General features: G+C 48.1%; 1 pseudogene; it reads left to right on the top strand.

Annotated features, from left to right (window-relative positions):
* The first annotated feature begins 2,440 nt into the window (after positions 1-2,440).
* LOC138810716 (MTRF1L release factor glutamine methyltransferase-like) lies at positions 2,441-8,394 on the top strand (annotated as a pseudogene).
* Positions 8,395-13,648: the final 5,254 nt, after the last annotated feature.

Here is a 13,648-nt window from a genome sequence, read left to right as displayed (position 1 = left end):
GCACAAGGAAGGGAGAGGTCAGCTCCAGGCCCAGCTAAGAGCCTTTGCCCACGAACACCCCAACTTGCCCTTCCTGATCCCCGTAATTCCTGTCAAAGAACAACCTCCCCAAAAAATAGGAGCTGTGGCTCAAAGTGGTAGAGCTCTAACAGTGAACCAAAGAGCTCAGAGACAGGGCCCCCAAGCTTTGAGTTCAAGACCCCCAGCTGACCCTCCCCCATAAAACATAGGTTAGCTAAATGTGAGCTAGTAGGATTTGTGAAGTGTTTCTGAAGAACAGTGATACAGAAGAAAGCACCCTAATTCTAATTACAGCTGAACTTTTGACGTACAGCTATGTGCTGAGTCCTCCACAGGGTACTGTTTTCTGTGTCCTTCCCACATGATGGTTTTGTGCTGAGTCCTCAAAAAGCATTTTGTGCACTGAGTCATCCCAAAGGGTGCTATGTTCTGAGTCCTTGAGAACAGTGGGCCGTGCTGGGTTTTCCAAAGTGTGCTGTGTCCTGAGTCCATTACACAATATACTTTATGCTGAGTCTGTCAAAAGGTGTAGTGTACCATTTCATCCCAAAGGGTGCTATGTGCTGAGCCCTTGAGAAGGGAGGGACAGGTGAATTTTTCAATGGGTTCTGTGGGCTGAGTTCTTTACACAGAGTACATTTGCTGAGTCCTTCAAAAGAGGCTGTGTGCTGAATCATTCCAATGGTTGCAATGTGCTGCATCCTTGAGAAGAGTGGGACAAGGTGAGTTTTTCGAGTGCTGTATGCCGAGTCTTTTACACAGGTTGCTCTGTACTGTCCTTCAAATGGTGCTGTGTGCTGAGTCCTTTCACAGGGTGGTATGTGTGAGTCCTTCAAAACTGTGTTATGTGCTGAGTTTTTCAAAGGGTGCTGTGAAATGAATGTTTTACACAAGGTGCTACATACTCAGCCATTCAAAGAGTGGTGTGTGTGTGGAGTCTTCACACAGGGTGCTATGTGCTGAGTTCTGGGAAAGAGCGTTATGTGCTGAGTTTTTCAAAGCCTGCCATGCACTGTGTCCTATACACTGTGTGCTATGGACTTCCTCCTTCAAAGGGAGCTGTGTGCTGAGTCATCCCAAAGGTTACTATATGCTAAGTCCTTCAAAGGGTGCACTGTGCTGATTCCTTTAAGCAGGGTGCTTTGTGCTGGTTTTTGAAGTGTGCTGTGTGCTTAGTCATCCCAAAAGGTGCTATGTTCTGAGGTAGTTATCCCCAACAATATCTCTCTCTCTCTCGCTCTCTCTCTATCTCTCTCTCCCTCCCTCCCTCTCTCTCTCTCTCTCTCTATCTCTCTCTCTCTCTCTCTCTCACACACACACACACAGCGGTCACTGTGCACCTGCTTGATGTGTGGAGTGGAGAAGAATGGAGGAGAGTCTCCTCCAGAGGTGGGGCTGAGGGGAGATTCAGTCCCCCAGGCAAATGTTAGGGTTGGCAGGGAGTGCTGAGCTGAAGTGAGGTTGCAATTCCTATGGCCTGGAAGCCTTAGGGCCCAGTCAGTGCTGCTCTTGTAGTCAAGGGAGGAGGGGGTGGGGCCCAGGGGAGGAGGAGGCATGGACCAGGAGGCTCACTGTGGTGGCAGCAGTGGCCAGGGTCTCTCAGTCGTAGGCACGCATGCATGGAGGGGCTAGGCTGCCCACAAGAGGAGTGGAGGCAGAGACAGACAGAGAGAGAGAGAGAGAGAGAGAGAGAGAGAGAGAGAGAGAGAGAGAGAGAGAGAGAGAGAGAGAGACAGACAGACAGACAGACAGACAGACAGACAGACAGACAGACAGACAGACCGACAGACAGACAGACAGACAGACAGACAGACAGACAGACACAGACACAGACACAGACACAGACACAGACACAGACACAGAGAGACAGAGAGACAGAGAAAGAGAGAGCAGAGAGGAGCGAGGACATGCACGAGAGGAAGCAGCTTCAGTAGCTGTCTGAGGCCTCAATTGAAATGAAGGTCCTGGCCAGGAGCCCAGAGCATATGGAGCTGGCACAGCAGACACATCACCTCAACTTTGGAACCCTTTAAGTTTGATTGGGACAACTGACATGCCAGCTTTTCCAGGGTTTTATCTTTAAGCTGGCAATTACTACTAATGACTGGGATTATAGGTCAAGTTAGATGGAGGATTTCAGCTGCCAAACTATGATGTTCAAAGCAGCACATGCAGAGTTCCCAAGCCAGATCGTCTCTTATCATGAATATCGTACCATGACTGCCTTCCTCCAGCAGCTGCTGATCCTCCTCTGGTTCTCTCTAGTGTGACCACCACATTCAAGGACAACATGGGAAGCAGAGACGGTGACCTCGCATCCCAAGCCTGCCAGCTGTGAGCAGAGTTGATTCCCAGCACCTGCACGGGAATCTGAGAGATCCAGAGACCCCAGATGCCTCAAGCATCCTTTCTCTGCAACATGAAACTTGGGGGCCATATGTGGTGGACCATCCTGTCTGGCCCCAGGGGGAGAAGAGGAGGCCCCTTGAGCCAGGTGTTCACCTCATGGCAACCTCATTCACACCTGAGGGCTGAAATGAGTGGCCGCTGGACAAAGATCTTTGAGAAGAGAGGCATCCAAGAGGCCCCAGAATCCAGAGAGTACATCGTGGCTCACATCCTCAGAGCCAAAACAGTTAAGTGCGGTGGCACCAGGAGGGCAGGACGAGGGACGAAGGAGAAATGTGGTAGAACTACATAGGCTTTGACACCTCCCCCACCAATCCTTCCACCCCCAGGATACTTACCTGAGTTGGATGGGAGTTTTCTGTAATATTGTCATAGAGAGATGCTCATTTTTTTGTCCAACAAACCGTTACAGTGTGTGTGCCAGGTCCAGGCGGTCATAGACAATGAAAGGTTCCAGTGCCGGTTCCACAGCACATGGAGAAATCTTGATTTGAGCTGGATGCCGGTGCTTCACACCTGACATCCTAGCTACTTAGAAGGCTGAGATAGGAGGACTGAGACTTAATTCCCAGGCAGAAAAGCCTGTAAGACTCTTTTTTTTGGGGGGGGCGTCCGGTCGTGGGGCCTGAACTCTGGGCCTGGGTGCCGTCCCTCAGCTCTTCAGCTCAAGGCTAGCGCTCTACCACTTGAGCCACAGCACCAGTTCCGGCTTTTTTCTTTTTTCTTATGTGGTGCTGAGGAATCGAACCCAGGGCCTTGAGCATGCAAGGCAAGCTCTCTACCACTGAGCCACCTTCCCAGCCCACCTGTAAGACTCTTATCTCCAACAAACAACCAAAAAAATTGCCAGAAATGGATGAGTGGCTCAAACTCTAGACTGTTGGCCTTGAGTAAAAAGGCTCAGAGACAACACCCGGATCTGAATTCAAGGCCCAGAAGTGACACAAAGAAAGGAAAGAGAAAGAGAGGAGGGAAGGATGGAGGGAGAAAAGGAGGAAAGGAAGGAAGAACGGAACATGCAAGCCTTGGTTTGGAGTCCCTGGATCAAGGGAGCCAACCATTCACTGTGGAGACAGTTTCGGAGCCTAAAGCCAGTATGTAGGACAAAGCCATTGACCCCTCAGCAACTTCATGACATCCAGGAGCTGTGTGTTCACCGACTGCAGAGGGAAACAGCCTCGGGTAGACCTTAGGGCTCAGGATGCGTCACCAAATTTCAGTCTCCGCAGGCCCTCCGAGTTTATTTTCTGGTCAGATAAGAAGAAAGTGTCCAAGGAATAGGGAGGTATAGGCTGAGGGAGTGTCAAGAGGAGGGGGGCAATGGATAAACAGGAAGATGAAGAGGGAGGACCATCCCAGGTCAGGTGTGTCAGGCCATTGGAGCCATGACCTCACCTGACAACCTAGACCATCAGTGATAGAGCCTTCGACCGAGCCACATGGCTGTTAAAAATCCTGGCAATTTGGTTTCACTATTGACAAGCTGGCTGTCATCCACTGCGGGATGCCTGTGCAGTACATCCTTGGGGACTGGGATTATTGCTGGCTCTATCTGAAGATGACACCCCCGGTGTTCATTCCTTGACCAGAGACAGACGTGAGTGTGCCAATGGCACAGGACAGCCAGAGAATGAGGGCTGGAGTTAGACCTTGTTGCCCCGAGACTTCCTCTAGGGGACTCTAGGGCCCTGTGACTGCCATTCTCAGAGGCAGAGGTGGGTCAATTTGCTGGCTCAGCCTTTAGTCCAGATGGCAGATCTGGCATTCAGAGAGGGCCGATTGTAAGTGGGGCAGGGCTGGGTAGAGGCTGGTGCAAAAAACAGAGGCACTGACTCTGAGAAGTGTTGTTTGATTGAGGATACTCACAACCCAGGAACATTCCTGGGATGGATCGGCCCTTTTCTCCCTCCTTAGAGAGAGAGACCTAGAGCCCTCCAGTCTGCATCCCTTGGCCAAGAAATCCTTTCATTCCCATAACTTGTGGTTGGATAACTAGACCTCACCTGCCTGCCCAGTGTCGATGCAGGACAGTGAGATCTTGTGTAGAGAGTTGTGTGCAGCCATACCTGAAAGATGGCGCCGGCTTCCGCCCTCCGCCTTTCTGATGGCGAGTGCTCTCTGTGGTAAACAACTCCTTATATGGCTAAGGCAAAGAATCTGGCTTGCTTCTGTGCACCTGAACCTATTGGTGGTTCCCAAGAGGCGTATCAGGGTTGGCTACCCAGCGGGTACTTAAGGATGTGGGAAATTCTCCCAGGGGTTGGAGTCAGAAGATTACTCAAAGGTCCTGAATAAACTGCAGAGAGAAGAGCTCGGTGTCTTGTCTTCCTTGCTGGTCGAGGTGGTCGCGACAGGTTGTGGCCCGTACGGGGATTCAGCCATAGCCCCAACGAGGACTCAGAACTCTCTGTGGTCAGGGTGGTGCACCAGTAAGTTCCCAGGTAAAGGGGAAATCCGAGACAATAGCGGGGGTAAGTTCGAGGTAAAGGGGGAATCCGCGACAAGGGGGGGGTTAAGTTCCCCGGTAAAAGGGGAATCCGCGACAAGAGCGGGGGGGGGGGGGGGATTTTTCCTCTTCTCGGTAGATAAAGAGAGAGCGAGAACCCGGGGCTAGTCAATAGAGTAGCCAAAAGTGAAAGTAAAAGATTGTTTACCAGGTTAAGATTTTTAAAACATTGGCGCTTCTTCTTCGCACCCAATTTTTTTGGCTCTCAATGAGCTGCTGCACTCAAAGAAGTTAAAAGTAGAAACGAGAACTTTAGAGAGATTTTTGGATGAATGTGACATCATTGCCCTGGGGTTCGCTGTCTCCGGAAGCCTCACGGTGGCCTCTTGGGAGAAACTAGGGAGGGACCTAGATTTTGCCTCTGAACAAGGAACGCTTAAGAGTGGAGTGAGACCAATATGGAAACTGATAAGAGGCTGTCTTGAGGACCAGCGCTGCAGTGAGGCGGTGGAGAATGGTCAGGCCGCCCTAGAAATGCTGCAGGAAGAAAGATCGGAAGGGGCTGGGAAAGTAGGGGGCTGGGAAAGTAAGGGGCTGGGAAGGTGACTCAGTGGTAGAGCACTTGCCTTGCATGTCTGAGGCCCTGGGTTTGATTCCTCAGCACCACATAATCAAAATGAAAAAAACCAGAAGTGGCACTGTGGCTCAAGTGGTAGAGCGCTGGCCTTGAGCTGAAGAGCTGAGGGACAGCGCCCAGGCCCAGAGTTCAGGCCCAGGAAAAGACCTATTCAAAAAATGCTGCAAAGTTGTCTAAACAGTTGTCTAGTTATCTTTTAGGTAATTGAACTGGGGAGTTTGACAGCCTGATGGAACAGTTCAGGGTTGCCATTGTCATGGTGAACTCGACCTGATTGGATGCCGGATTGGCGGAGGGGTTATCTTCATGGATCTCCGCTGCTATGAATCATCTTAAGGAGTGGGTGGGTTTGGGAGCCCTGACAGGCCTCCTGTTATTAGCCTCCTTGGTATGTCTGTGGTGCATTTGCCAAATTAGAGTTTCTCAGTGTCGCAGTGCAGCCATGATTATCCAAGCCTTTACAGCCATTGGAGCAGGACAGTCCCCCCATGTATGGCTTGCTAAGACTGGCCTTTTTTGAGCACAGGATGCGAGGCTTGAGCACTTCACTTGGGGTCCTCTGAGGTTGTGGGCCCCAAGAAGAGCATGTCTGATTGCATGTGGGTTGATACCCTAAGTCCCACCTCTGTAAAAAGGTATCACTGGTCTGGTAATCATTCGAGTGGATAACACCTGAGTGAAGATCAGTACAATGTCCCAAATTTCTTCCACAGAGATCAGACCTCTACTCTTGCCTGTTGTGAAATAAAAAAGGGGGAACTGTAGAGAGCTGCTTGCTGCCGCACCTGAAAGATGGCGCCAGCTTCCGCCCTCCGCCTTCCCCATGGCGAGTGCTCTCTGTGGTAAACAACTCCTTATATGGCTAAGGCAAAGAATCTGCCTTGCTTCCGCGCACCTGAACCTATTGGTGGTTCCCAAGTGGCGTATCAGGGTTGGCTACCCAGCGTGTACTTAAGGCTGTGGGAAATTCTCCCCGAGGTTGGGGTCAGAAGATTACTCAAAGGTCCTGAATAAACTGCAGAGAGAAGAGCTCGGTGTTGCGTCTTCCTTTCTGGTCGAGGCGGTCGGGACAATCTTGAGTCCTTGATGAGGTCACGGGATCCTCAGTATGAGATTGTACTTGACCATCCTGACCAGTCCCATCTAAGACTACTGTGATCTAGGACATAGAATCCAGACAATCAGAGCAGGATGGAATCTATTCTGTGAGTCTTGAGTATTATTTGTGAGCTTTGAGCTCCTATGTGCACACCTGCTTCCCTTTCTTGGGTGGGTCTATGCTAGAAAAAGCTTAAAACTAGGGCCTGGGTGTCATCTGTTGTTTTATGCTCAAAGCTAGCCCTCTGCCATTTGAGCCACAACTCCACTTGCAAGGTTTTTGGGTATTTAATTGGAGATAAGAGTGCTCATGGACTTTGCTGCCAAGGGTGGCATCCAACTGCAGGCAACAGATCTCAGCCTCCTGAGGGGATAGGATGACAGGAATGGAAAAGCATCTTTGGCCGGGTGCCAGTGGCTAATGGCTGTCATTCTAAGGACTCAGGAGCTGAGATCTGAAGATTACGGTTCAAAGCAAGCTTGGGAAGGAAAGACCCTCAGACTCTTCTCTCCAACAAAGCACCAGAAAATCAGAAGTGGTGTTGTGGCTCAAGTAGTAGAGTGCTGGCCTTGAGCTGAGGAGCTCCAGAACAGCACCCAGGCCCAAAGTTCAAGCGTCACAACCAACAAAAAGAAAGTACAATATCTTTTCCTGCAAAGGACTGTGGATGTGTGTGGAGGGGGGGCAGGTTGGGATGGTAGGCATTAGTGCCATGCTCAGTCATTGGTTTAGATGGATTGTCCCAAACTCTTAGTCCTCGGCAGCTGATTCTTGAACCCAGGTGAAGCTCTGGGTTGGACATCAACCATCGGACCTCAGTCTCCTCACGGGAGAGTTGTGAGAAAAATAAGGAACTTATACAGAGGGATCTCCTGAGCAGGGCCAGCCACAAATGGCGAGGCTGTCAGATACGGTTGTCAGCAATTCTGTGAGCATATGACAGGAAGTTACTCGGAAAGGGCTCAGATGGGGCCTGTTATTAATCATGCAACACGTGTGGGATTATGAAACAAAATATGGCTCTTTAATCATTACTCTATACCCATGAGGAAGGAGAAGCTGGGTGAACTACTCATAACCCCCAGCTGACAGGAAGCTCAGCCTGACTTCTCTGCCATTCTCCTTAGGACAGTGGGTGTTATTCAGTCCACTTCTTGTGGTGGGAAGTCCACTTCTTGTCATTCGTGGGGTTTGAATTCTGGGCCTGGATGCTGTCCCCAAGTTCCTCAGGTCAAGGCTAGCGCTCTACCTCATGAGACACAATGACTTTTCCATTTTTCTTGAGGTTCTTTGAGGATAAGAGTCTCACAGATGTTTCTGCCCTGGCCACCCATGTACCATGATCTTCACATCTCAGCCTCCTGTGTAGTTAGGATTATAGGCCTGAGTCACCGGCAACTGGCTTAAGTGTAATTCTGGCCCTCTCTCTCTCTCCCTCTCCCTCTCTCCCTCTCCCTCTCCCTCTCTGTCTCTGTCTCTCGCTGTCTCTGTCTCTCTGTCTGTCTGTCTGTCTGTCTGTCTGTCTGTCTGTCTGTCTCATTCTCTCTCTCTCTCTCTCTCTCTCTCTCTCTCTCTCTCTCTCTCTCTCTCTCTCTCTCTCTCTCTCTCTCTCTCCCTCCTTCTCTTTCTCTCTTTCTGGAACTGGAACTGTTTGAATGGGTGCTGGAAGAGATGGCCCAGCATCCCCATGTGGCTGGAACCCAAGGTGGCCTTCTCATTCTGGATGTGGGCTGTGGATCAGGAGCTGTGTCACTAAAGTGTCTTTGGAAAAGGCTAGTTTGAGTTGGCCTTAGGATGTGTGTGTGTGTGTGTGTGTGTGTGTGTGTGTGTGTGTGTGTGTGTGTGTGTGTGTGTGTAAGTGTCGGGGATACGGGGATACCTACCCTCCTCTCTGCAGTGCCTCATCCTCCCAGCAGGAAGTGCATCCAGTATCCTGACCCCAAGGAAGGTGGATGGGGGAGGGTACTTAAGGTCACATCCAGGGGTATGATCCGAATTCTGTCCTACAACCGAAGGCTGGACAGATAAAGGAGAGAAGGAGAGGTTTAGGGGAACATCAAGAGAATCCCCTTAACTTTGGCTAAAAATACCAGCCAGATCAAAGACTGAATTCATCTTTCTTGGTAGTCAGATAAAATGTGTACACTGTTCATTTATTATGATTGTGTGAGTCCTAGGGCTTGGATTCAGGTGTTATCCCTGAGCTTCTTTTGTTCAAGGCTGAGGCTCTACCACTTGAGCCACAGCACCACATCTGGCTTTTTTGTGTGTGGGTTGGGGGCGGGACAGGTGGTATATGGGAGATAAGAATCTCACGGACTTTCCCGCCCGGGCTGGCTCTGAGTCACGACCATCAGACCTCAGACTCCCGAATAGCCAGGATGATGAGTGGGAGCCAAGAGCTCCTGAGCTCCACCATCCATGGGGCCACAGGACCAAGGGAAAGGACACTGTGGATGCAACTTTGTAGTTGCCCCCACATTTGCAGACCTTCATCTGCCCCTGAGCACTGGTGAGGAAAGCAGGGATCCGAGCCCTGGGACTCCTGAGATAGGACTGCTACGAGCAGCAGCCAGCTAGCTGGCTGTGGATTTGTGAGCCCACAAGACTTTCATGAGCCCAACTCAACACCCAGCGGAAGTGTGCCTGACAGAGTCGCACTCTTGGGATACCCGTTTGAGCGGCTGTTCCCTGCCATGCCAGTTGCAACTTCTGGCCCTCCTTGCCCCAAACCCGTGGTCTGAGAAGTGGATTTACTGCTCAGATCCACACTGCACCCATGACAGATGCCATTCTGATGACCCAGCCAATGACCTTGGTTCCCCAAGGCTGGAAACTTCTCTGATAATGTGGCCTGCTCTGTAGCAAAGGCTTCCAAATGGGCTGCTCTCAAGACTTGTAGGACACCTAGACATTGGGAGAAACTCAGGGGCCCACTGGAAAATACTCTGGCTAGAGCCAAAGAGTGAGTTCCAAGCAGGCCAGGGGAGTTGGTCATGGGACTGGAACTCTGAGCCTGGGTGCTGTCCCCTCAGCTCTTCAGCTTATCACTTGAGCCACAGTGCCTCTTTCAGTTTGCTGGTGCTTCCTTGGAGATCAGAGTCTCACAGACTTTCCTGCCAGGGCTGGCTTTCAACCAAGCTCCTCAGATTTCGGCCTCCTGTGGAGCTAGGGGGACAGACGTGAGTCACTGGCGCCCAGCTGATCTGGCCATTCACCACAGTGAACTAGGAGCTCCTGACAGCTTTTCTTTTCTTTTTCTTTTTTTTTGCTATGTCATTACTGGCCTTGAACTCAGGGTCTAGTTCCAGTCACTTAAGTTTTTCCCTCAAGTTTGGCACTCTACCACTTGAGCAACAGTGCCATTTCTGGTTTTTGGTAGTTCACTGGCAAGAAAAGTCTCACTAACATACCTTTCCTGAGCTGGCATTGGTCCATGATCTCTGATCCCAGTCTCCTGAATAGCTAAAGGGAGGGAGCTAATGGTGTCATTGGGGTAGAAACTTTTCTTTTCTTTTTTTTTTTTTTTTGGAGGGGATCTCTGGTCCTGGGGCCTGAACTATGGGCCTGGGCACTGTCCCTCATCTCTTCATCTCAAGGCTAGCACTCTAACACTTGAGCCACATCGACACTTCTGGCTTTTTTCTTTTTGCTTTTGTGGTGCTGAAGAATTGAACCCAGAGCCTCAAGGATGCAAGGCAAGTGCTCTACTACTGAGCCACCTTCCCAGCCCAGAAGCTTTTCTTAAGCAAGTGTTCTTCCCTGCATTTGTCCTGACTCCCCAATGCAAAGGAGGCCCAAGGGTCAGGAGCTGTGAAAAATAGACTTCCAGCCACAGGAAATGGCTGGGGTCCATGGAGAAAAGCCAAGCTAATCTTCCCCCTGGGCCCCATTCTGGGACTCCACCCTCTTCCAAACCTGTGACTCAAGTACAAACCTTGACCCAGCCTTGAATGCCCTGCCAGACTTTTCTGAAGCCACAGAACCTTCATTCCACCCACACCACCTGCTCTATACCACACCTCAGGACTTTTGCCTATTCTGTACCTTCTGCCTGAGGCTCTGTCCTGTTCCACACCTTAGAAATCCTGTGGAATTTTGGCACTGATTATATCACCTCCTGGAGCAAGTCTTTCCTTCCTTTCTCTCTCTAGAGGTGGAACTTTTGCAGGCTTACTGGCAAATGCTCTATCTTGGTGTGTGTGTGTGTGTGTGTGTGTGTGTGTGTGTGTGTGTGTGTGTGTGTGTGTGTGTGTGTGTGTGTGTGTGAATATGTGTGTGTGTGGGTTTTCCAGTCCTAGGGTTTGAATTCATGGCATGGACACTATCCCTGAGCTTTTCTGCTCAAGGCTAACAGTCCACTACTTGAAACACAGCTCTACTTCTGGGTGTTTAATTGGAGAAAAGTTTCTCATATAGAATTTCCTACTTGTAATTATGATCCTCAGATCTCAGGCTCCTGAGTAGCTGAGATTATAGGGGTGAGCCACAAGTAGCTGCCCTCTATCTCTTACCTATAACCTCAGCCCTCTTGAGTCCCAGAAGAATATGTCTCACCAGGCTCACTTTTTTTTTTGCCAGTCTTGGGGCTTGAACTTAGGGTCTGGGCATGTTCCTTAGATTTTTTTCCTGAGGGCTAGTCATGATGCCACTTTTGTCTTTTTCTGTTTCTGTATTACTGAGGAATCAAACTCAGGGCTTCGTGCATGCTAGATAAGCACCCTACCACTAAGCCACATTCGCAGCCCAAGGCTGAAATTTAACAGGAGTTATGAGGGTGAGATTTATTGGCTTACCCCTTCAGGCATAGAAATTGCTGACTATTTCATATCTTTGCCGAGATTTGGAACCAGTCTTTGACTCGGCAATGAGGAATGATGAATGAGTGAGAGCCACCAGGCCCTAGAGGTCTAGGGATAGAGAATATGGATCCAGAACCTTCCACCACTCCTACAGCCTAGGAACTCTGAGGGCTTGTCCCAGCTTGCCCAAGTTGGGTGGGCTGAGCATGGGCAACCTGCTGAATGCCCATCATCCATACAACATCCTTTCATACACAGAGACATGAAGTTACTGCTGCCTTTTTTATTCGGGGTTGGGGGGCTGGGGAGGCAAGTCTGGGGTTGAACTGTGAGCCTACGCTCTGTCCCTGAGCTCCTTTTGCTCAAGGGTAACACTCTGCAACTTGAAACACAATCCCACTCATTTTTTTTCCTGTGATCTGTTAGAAATAAGAGTGTCACCGACTTTCCTGCCATGGTTGAATTCAAATTGGCATTCTCTACATTCTCAGCCTCCTGAGGAGCTAGGATTATAGGCAGGAGCTGATGACACCTGGCTTTCTTTTCTTCTTGTTGTTATTTTTTTAATAGTGACAATCTAAAATATTCATGGTGTCATTCTAATTATTTGCATTCAAAGTAAGCTACCCAAGCTTGGAGTTCGAATGCTAGGACTGCTACCTAAAAATGGAGGGAGATCCTGACAAATTCATTCCTACTCATGTGAATGCTAATGGAATGCTATAAAATAATAATTAAATTTGCAGTTAATTCATGATTCTATTTTAGAATGCCACACAAATATTATTGGATTTATATCTTCCATTTTAGCACCATGGTATGATTCCTCTAATTGAAGAATATTAACTAATTTTTAATTAATGTTTTTATATGTATTCAACCATGATACTTCATTAAATGGTGCCATAATATAATAACAAATAATTGGTAATAATATACATATATATATAAATTAATATCCTCACATTCCTTCTCATATATATATGTATATATATATATATATATATATATATATATATGGGAAGGAATATATATATGTGTGTGTGTGTGTGTGTACATATATATATGTATATACACATACACATATACATATCTATCAATGTATATATTGGTCACTATTGTGGTTTGATCAAAGGTCCTCAGAATTTCCTGGCATCTCAGTTTGCTGGAGGCTGGTGTGTTCAGACTGTGACCCCATGTATGGATTGGGCATTGCAGGCAGGGGGTTGAAATCCCAGCATGGCCAAAAATTTATTCATGGAGTAAGAAGCCAATTTTGACACATTTTTTTTCCTTCTCTGAGAAAGTCCTGAGTCTCAATATGATGTATAATCCGTATGCAAATATAATCTAGGTGATATGATGTAATAAATGAAGTGTTATATGTGTAATAATACCACATAAATAAGGGTAATAAAGGTCATATGCAGTAAACCCATGTATGTAAATTGATACAATATATGAATATTATTTTTTCCAAGTGCTGGGGCTTGAGTCCATGCCCTGGGAACTGGTCTGAATTTCTTGTCTTCAAGGATGGTGAGCTTCTCCTTCACCCACAATGTCACAGAGTTACCCAGGCCCTGAGTTTAAATCCAGGGCCTGCCAGAAAAATGGTGCATATTCCAAGCCAGGGCCATATTATTATTATTTATTTCTTTTTTGGCCCAGCACAGGGCTTTAACTTAGGTCTTGGCACCTCTGCCACAACCAACCCTGGGATCCTAGGACCCGAGTTCAAATCTCAGGGCTGGCAAAAATAAAAAACAAAAACAAGGAGAAGCATAAAACTGAGAAGTTCAAGAAAGGGATTTTACTTTTTTTTTCCTTTGGTATTGTGACCATCCTGGGTCTAAATGACAAGGCCCAGAAAGTGCACCTTGCATTGCTGATGTTTGGCAGGCTATTAGGGAAGCCATAGCCAAAACCGGCAACTTGGGCCTGGAGTTCTAATCCCGGAACTGTCACTAATGAATGGTGGGAGGTTCTAAGAAATACATTCTGATGATACATCCATACAAATGGATTGTTATAAAAGTAACAAATTAGTAGTGCATGATTTTCATATTATACACAATTATATTACATTGACTAATTTTCAATTAATACTTTATTATGTATTCAATCATGATACTTAAACAAGGAAGGAATAATTTAGTTACCAATAATTAGTAGTAATAACGAATATGCAATTTCATAATATAGAAATTTCTCTTAGTTTATACATATACATC

This window comes from Dipodomys merriami, unplaced genomic scaffold, assembly GCF_024711535.1.
Source record: "Dipodomys merriami isolate MVZ:Mamm:240054 unplaced genomic scaffold, mDipMer1.0.p SCAF_507, whole genome shotgun sequence".
Taxonomy (NCBI): Eukaryota; Metazoa; Chordata; class Mammalia; order Rodentia; family Heteromyidae; genus Dipodomys; species Dipodomys merriami.
Note: the sequence above shows the minus strand (reverse complement) of the source record. Positions and strands in the feature narration are given on the sequence as shown.